An 8,627-nucleotide genomic window follows, 5' to 3' on the forward strand; every position below is an offset into this window, starting at 1 on the left:
GGCTGCTTACCGTAGTTGCTAGACCTGTTGTGGCTCAATATTGGCCCATATATAAGGCGCACTGTCGGCTTTTGAGGAAATTGAAGGTTTTTAGGTGCGCCTTATAGTGTGGAAAATACGGTACTTTGTTGCTCTGATTTACCATAGTTAGATGTTACTCCTCTAATCTGATGGCTGTTTTAATGATCCACCGACCCATAAATAGATAATTGACAAGGGCAGTCATTTCCGCTGTGAAGTGATAAACTTTTATGGGTAGCAGACGTCCTCATTATAACCCGAAGGCAATTTCTGCCTTCATCCCTGAACACAGTGATCCCACAGAGAATCACTTTGCTGTAAACTCAGCCTGTATTTGACTTGTAGGTCAGATCGCTGCCAGCTGCTTCAATCAACATCCAACCAGGATATGAAGATTTTAGGTAAACATGCAGTGGGAATACCCCAGGAACCAGCATGAGCCCCCTGCAGAGGCACTGTTTGCTTCTCTCATTGCAGTCAATTTACCAACTCAAATCCCATTTCCTTTTGTTCTGGATATAAAAAAATATGACAGTCATTTGATCAAACAGCTGGCAGATGATGAGCATGCCCTCAAATCACCAGGTAAAATAATAATATTAAAAAAAAACAAGCTAAAGAAAAACACAAGCAGAAAGAGAATTGTTAGCTGTCACACTCTGAATAGGACCAGTTTGGTGAAAGCAGTGGTCTCAAACTGCATTCCTCAAGAGTGAGAGTCCTGCAGCTTCTTGTCCTACACTTGAATTAAATAACTTTAGTGCCTCACTAGCATGGAGCAAGCTGTACAGCTCAGCTAATGAGCCAGGTGTGCTGAAGCAGAGAGACATCTAAAGGACTCTGACTGTTGAGGTCTGGAGTCTGAGACCACTGGCGTAAAAAGTTTGAGAGGATCTGTTTTTACTGTTTTCTCTGTGATAGAATAGAATCATGTTTGTTATGATAACATATGGTAAGATATTGATTATAATGTAGAAAAGGAGTGAATGATATTTCATGACAGTGATAATCACTGAATAGAGTTCTGTGGAGCAGATAATGCACTGGACTATGAGAATTGTCCTGATAATTAATTGTGCTATTGAAACAAAAAGATTAACCTGTTCTTTGCAGCTCGCTTTTTCATTTCATCACACAAATTAATCCAGCTGGATTATGGTATGATATGATATGCATTCAGAATATTATCTCTAGATGTAGATCCAAAGGGCCTGACAATCTTAATGAAATAAACATGTAAAAAGCTTTAATACAAACTTAGTTCACCACGTTGAACTGGTTGCTGGTCTTCATAAGACCACCTTTAGCTTCGGAACGGAACAAAAAGCAGGGAGAGAACTAGTTTTATTTCATTCTTGTTATGCTATAAAGTAGATTAATTCAAATAAATTTTAAAAATGTAATGGTAGCAATAAACAGTGAAATTTAAAGTGTCTTATTTCACATACATTTGTGATTACGCTGAAGTGCTGAAAAGAGGCAAAGTATTGGATATATGCAAATTAAACAATGTGTGTTTAAAACTGCTGAGAAATATATGATTGACCCTAGAACATGATTTCATGTGGACGCTCCCCAGCTGGTTATTATATACTGATAACTGGCAGAATGCTAAGACCTCTGTCCAGCAACACCAGAAAACTGTAAATGTTTTTATATCAATATACCAAATATAAGTCTTCGAATGACCCAGGTGATAAGCCACTGAGATATGTACTGTAGATCAGAGAAAAGGCAGGAGGAGGGCTGGAATCTATGGATCCTAAAGTTTTGTTGTTTTTTTTCTTTATAAATTGATTTTTTTTTTTCATTTAATTTGAACATGAGGCCTTGATGGAAGAATTTAGGAAATTTTAAAAGGAATATTCTGATTCAAAGACAAAATATCTTCACAAAACATCAATAAAACAGAGTGCTGAAGGTTTTACCTTTGCAAGGCAGTGATCTTTTTTTTCCTTTGTATTTGTTAAACCTGCTTTTTGATTGTCTTAACCCCTACTGCTGGTCAGTTATCTACTGGTCATCATTTGGTAAGTGGTGCAGGAAATACCTGAAATGTTTGAGACTTCTTAATATTGTTTCCAAACTCATATTTCAGTCAGTAAACGTTGGTTTACTCCGCTGACTCACACCTGCGTTGGTCTGCTCGATTTAAGCTCCCTCCAGCCTCAGACGCTTGGCCACATTACTGATACCAGCTCTGACAGGAGATATCAATGTACTTCCCTGTCAGTTTTCAATCATGTGGTTATGACCTTGTTCCTGCCCTCCCCTTGATTGTTCTACAACACTCCTGTTGAACTCTACAATGATCTCTTCTATCTGGAACAAATCGCCGACACAAATGGTCAGAACACACCATGGGAAAAACATGGGCTACTATGACCACAATCCAATAGTCAAAGGTCGGGGAATAAGTCCAGGTCAGCAACAGAGCAGGCAGTACAGTTCAAGAATCTATGAGGCAGTAATCAGAGTCAGAGTATGTGAAACAAAGTTTGGAGGCAAAATCAGCCAAAAAAGGATCAGGCAGAAGGAATGGTCAGCAGACAGAAAACAGGTCATGCAGACTGTCATGGACAGGAAACCAATTAAAGGTTGATTTCACACTGAGTGCAGAGCAGGAGTGTATTTAGGCAGAAGTTTATGAAAACATTGTCATAGTTTAAGTACATGTTGGACCCAGGACAAGAACCACAACCCAAAAAAGGTCAAATAGTTTTTATTGACTGCAGGAACGGAACTGCCTTCGGTAACACTTTATTTGAAGGGGGGTGAATAAGACTGACATGACACTGTCATAAACATGACATAACACCTGTCATGAACATGAATAAGCCTTCATGAATATTTATGACTGTTGTCATAAAATGTCATTCGGTAAATTATGACACTTTTAATACAAAGTTGATATTATTCAAAATGTCTTTGTTATGATAACTTGACATTAACCAAGAAATCATTGCTGATATAAATTTGTTATAAAAGTATTACTGATTGCACTTTAAAAATTAGGTAACTTTATGTTATTAAAGGTAAAAGTAGTAAAGCCCACCACTGACACTTCCAAAAGTAACAATTCAGTCGGTCACAACATATCAGTCACTATCTATGCAAGAAAACCAACAAACGGCATTAATTATCCTCCTGGTATTTTATCCATATCTGTACAGGAAGTATGAAGCCATCCTCAATGTTTTAAATCATTTGAAAGCTTTCAGCAGCCAATCAGCTTTTTTCTAAAACACCTTATTCTGCCCAGAAGGAACCAGACATGCTGCTGGTCTTATTTTCTAAAATAAATTGAGATTATGAGTCAGACTGTTACAGAATTTTATTCTGTCCTAAATTAAGTCAGATAAATTAGATACAAATCTTCTTTTTCTAAGTCCTCCACCAGAAATATGGTAAATTAGAAACTTAAGAAGACTGTAAAGGATCAGAGCTTCTCTGGCCAAATGTCTGACAGGAGGACAAATCAGGCTAATGGGCCAATTTATTTATGGAGCTCATCTCCAATCTGAAACTGAGAGGTCTGATGTCTTTCCCTCCTCCCACCTCACTATTCTTACACCACTAATGTACACTGAACTTCCTGTAATCTAATGGCCTGCTTTGGACAGAAGTCAGAGAATGTTTCTATACATTTTTACAAACTGCATCAATGAATTCAAAGAAGTAATTTGAATAAAATATAATGTTCATGGTAGAGTGTTCTTCCTGTGCAGATGCCACAGTATAGAAACAAACAAACAAACCAAACAGCCAGAAATGATGCAACATGCTTGGTGCTGTTGCTGATGTTCACTTCTGTCACACCAGGCTGGTGTCAAGGTCACAGTGCAGCAGAACATGTATTATTCATTGAATGAGTTGCTGTCAAACACTCTCCCCAAAGAAAATCCAACTTTCTGCTCATGTTGTAACTGTTTCCCCTGATGATGATATTTTTATCACATATCTAATGCCTGGTCTTTGAATATTGTAAATTTGCCAGATCTAATGTCACTATTTTTTAGTGTTTAGTGTGTTATGTTGTCAACTTAGTAGCTAAGACTAATGCCAGTCATCGTTGGTGAACAGCAGATAGCTGGGGGTGTGTGATGTCATGCTGCAACGTTTCCATACAGGAATACAGATGAACAGTACATTTAATTAAGTCATACACACAGATTAAAATCCTAGTTGATCTGAAACATCTTGACCCACCAGCAGGGAGGCTCCCTGAAAGGAGCCACAGACTGGCTTTCATCAGCATGAGTCCAGTCTCTCCAAAGTATTGAGAAGTGATCTTTGAGGTTCTCAGATCACTTTTACTTGCTCTGTACGTCTCTCCATAGAACATTGTTTCGGTTTGCAATATGGCGGCTTGCCATATTGCAAACAAGCAATATGACAAGCTTGCTTGCAATATGACAACTGCATATTGCAGAAGGCTGCAATATGCAGTTGTTGAGAAGACTGCAAAGAGTTTTCTCAAAAACAGAGCAAATACTAACATGGAGGAGAACGCTCATCCGTCCATCCAGGCTGAGACATTAGATTGGATTTAAATACTAACCTGCACTGAGGACATGGTTTGGTTCTGAGTTGGTATGACTGGTCTCACTTTGAACTCTGCATTGTGTCTTTTTATGTGGAAAATATAGGAAAACAGAGGCCAGTTCTGGGTTGACTGTTGTCTGTTGGAGATATCGAAAAGAAACTTCTAATAATCTGGTCCAAAACACTTCCCTCCTGCTAACCCAATGTAGCATGTAGTGTAGCTCAATTCCACCGATTTGGTGAAATTCGGTGAAGAATTACTTAAAAGCATTGTAATTGACTTATTGCATTTGGTTCAGTTTCTGTTATGGTTCTGTTCAGTAAATTTTGCAGTGCTTGTTTGATTTTGTGTTAGATAAAAATAAAACGTTTTATTAAAATATTACACAAAAGTAAGAACTCCTGCATGCTTTTTATACATAAAATTAGGCAAGTAAGGTTTCTAATAAAAACACTGAATGCAAAGGGATTTATTAACATGCAAAGTATTCATACTTGAATGCTGATATGTTAAGCCAAGCTAACATATGAGGCTGCAGATCATGATAAATGAAAGCTGTTCTGGCACCAAAACAGCCAAACTTTCCATCACTGTTTATTAGAACAGCAATGTTCTAATAAACATCACTGTTTATTAGAAGAAAAATAGGGTGTTGGAATGTTAAGCTCTATTAAGCAAAGTTTGGTAGAAAAAATACTGGAAGAGCTAAAGGGAAATGGTTGACATAAGTTGAATTTATTACATTTGAAAACAATATATGGATTATTGCCAACACTTACAACCAAAAACTGTTCATTAACACATTCTAATCCAGTTTCTGTCCAGACATGAGACAAGATGCACAAGAAGAAAGTTTCCAAACAAGAATAAATGTTACAGCAAATTAAATCTACTAAAGCTCAACCAAATACGTAAGCATAGTGAAGTCGTGCTCTGGAGGCTAATTGGCAACACAAAGGGAATCTGTTTATCTCCGTATACCTCCTGCCAAAAGCGGAAGCTCTGTTGAATTCATTACCCAGATTGCACACAGCCCTCGGCCGTATTTCATTCTGACTTGACAGAATAAAAACCTAAGAGTGCACCAGGAGGTTCTCTTAAAAAGGAGCTTACACACAAAATGTGCTTATCAAATACAGTTACAGGAACAGACACGCCCACTCGGCTCCCCAGCGCCTCGCTCTCAGTGTTTCCCCGTCACGCTGTGATTGACTGTGTCTGGGATTTGTCCTTTATGTCATTGCTTCAAAAATGGAAGGACTTCACCCCGTTGTTTCAGACTGCCTTTGAATGGGTTTATGTAGCTTTAAAATGCTACATAAACAGAACCTGTGTCAGACTGGTAGCAGTAGCCACAGTTTGTCCATGTTGGGTCATCATCTGGAACACACACTCTAATAAGACAGATATAGATGAATGCAGATTGAACAAACCATTGTAGCTGTGAGACAATAGTGCTAACCTCCAGAGGCCTGTGCTCTTACAATTTTTATTAAAACCTGTCAATCCCAGGTTTCCTTGAAGGTGGCTCTCAGTGGGGATGGGCTATTCAAGGTGATGTTAGCTTTCTGTTGAACTCTTCTTTTCCATGTAGGCTAAAACATTCAGGTTCAGACTCATTCCCCCATGTTTGCTGGGTTCCCCACATGTCATGTGACAATCTTTGCACAGCTTCTTATAGCTTTCTTTTAATAATGGTTGTTATTTCACCACTTTTCTAGAAATAGAAGGATTTTTGACTTTTGGCAAACTCAAATTCACTATCTGTTCAAAATGTTTACTGTTATTCGTGCCAAAGTTGACAGCAAAATGTTTTCCTGCTAACAGATTTTATAAAATATTGAAAAACCAAATCCCGTTGTGAAAGAATTATTATAAAAGAAAAGAAATGGAGACATAGTCATACTAGTTTGCTCAAATATTGGAACTCTCTTAGTAACAAAGCCAGAGGTGGTCATGTCATGTTGGCGCCCACGCTGGGAAAGCTTCACCCTCCCACACTTGTTGCCCTCCTGGTGAATCGCACACAAAGCAGACACTGTGAGTCTGTCTGCAGAGCTACCTGCACTGGCGATGTGCTGCTGCAAACCGCTTTGCAAAGCTGCTTCAATTTTACCTATAAAGATCTGCACATCTCCTTTACTCATTTATTGAGATGCTTTGTTTCATCATTTGAGTATTTAAAAGTTCATCAGAGGGATAAGATATGCATTGTGTTGTTTCTCACACTGCAGGTTTTCCACTTCGTAGCTTATTTAAATGAATAAAGACCAGTTCCAAACAGATGCAGGCTCTTCAAACTGAACATGTGTGTGACATGTCGATTTGAAGACCCAACCTGCAGCGATGCCGGTCAGTGGAACAATCCCTGGAGTGTCTGCTGGCCGCGTGCTTGAAGAGAAGCTCAGTGTGAGCTGAGAACTGCAACTGAATGCCAATGAGTGAGTGTCCCGTGGATTTGCCATTTACAGCTGACGTGGCCCATCTGGACTATCCTGATTGAAATTCCTCTAATTTGAGCTCTGTTGTGCCTGAACACAGTCACTCCTAAGAAAACTTGCCAAAGGTGATTCAGTCTTTTGTTCTTGTCAAAGTGCTAAATGTGTGTGTGTGTGTGTGCGTGCGTGCGTGCGTGCGTGTGTGTGTGTGTGCGTGTGTGCGCGTGTGTTTGTGTGTGGTATGTTGAAGGGCAGATGAGACGTGCTACTTTTGTAAAAAATTTAAGAAGTGAATTCTTGCAGATGTCACTTTTTGTGATTCATTCTTAGAGCATTCAAAGAGAATGTTCTGTCCTAATGGCCATCCGCTCTGAAGAGATATTCTATCTTCTTTGTTTATGTTCACATAAATAAAGTTTTTGTTTCCCCCTCCACTGCTCTTCTCCTGAGCACTTTCCTCAGCGCTGCATTCAGCCAGCCACTCTATAGGTGCACTTGACTTTTAACAGGCAACAATAGCTAACTAGAGTTGATGGTGTGAAGTACAGATGATAAACTGTGTACTGGTTTATTTAAACAACTCTCACTTTTGGAAATAAAACCCTACACCTGGTTGTTTTTGGTCAAGGACATCCACTTCACTGAGCACCGCCTCGTTCTGCTGGAATGTGGCTCGTAGGTGTTGGAGCAGCGCAGGAAGAACAGGGGCAGAGTTTGGAGTCATTAGCTGTTAGAAGCTTCCTGGACTGTTTACTCTAAGTTCTTTACTGTAAAGCCTTCTCTTCTGTCCAGCCTCTCCAGGTCATACAGTTATAAAATGAAGTGATTTCTTTCAGTAAGAAAACTGAGGTTCTTCCGCTGTTTACTTATTAATATTTCATCCATTCAACCATTTTCATCCTGTTATTCAAGATCAGATTACCAAGGTAACAAAATCACAAGTGAAACCACAGGGAACAACAAAAACTCACAAACAGATGAACATAAACTGTGACTGGATCAGTGGGTAGAGCAGTCAGGTTGTAGGTTTGATGCCAGCTCCTGTCGATGTGCTCATGAGCAAGGTGCTTAACCCAGAATCCCTTTAGTGTATAACTCAGTTTATGTTTCAGCAGGTTGATCACCAACTCACACTGTGCTGCAGACAAGCTGAACTACTTTTAAGTAGCAGTAAAGAGCAAATACAGAAAACATCTTTTTCACAAAAATGTTGTTACTATGACACTGACTGTTTAGTCCAGGGGTCCCCAAACTACGGCCCGCGGGCCGGATGCGGCCCGCCACGTCATTTGGTCCGGCCCCCTGAACAATGCCGGATCCGGCCCGCCTTGCTCCTACCAGAGAGCATTCAGTGTTTTTTTTTTCATATATTGTATTTTCCGGTTTATATTTGAATTTTTCTTCAACCACCAGGGGGGCTCTTGAGCAGATGTGAAACTAATTTTCCCTCAATGAAAGATATAGTAGTCAGTCCCAGTCACCGTTTCACTCACGGTTTTTCCATTTGCATTCTGGGTAAAAATCTATCTAAAAGCGCGAATGTGTCGTCGCCCCCCCCCCCCCCCCCCCCCCCCCCCCCGACCGCACACAACGACGCCCCCCCCCCCACAACACAATCACGC

The sequence above is a fragment of the Poecilia latipinna genome, unplaced genomic scaffold (assembly GCF_001443285.1).
Source record: "Poecilia latipinna isolate Pla-1442-1.1 unplaced genomic scaffold, P_latipinna-1.0 Scaffold1639, whole genome shotgun sequence".
Classification (NCBI taxonomy): Eukaryota; Metazoa; Chordata; class Actinopteri; order Cyprinodontiformes; family Poeciliidae; genus Poecilia; species Poecilia latipinna.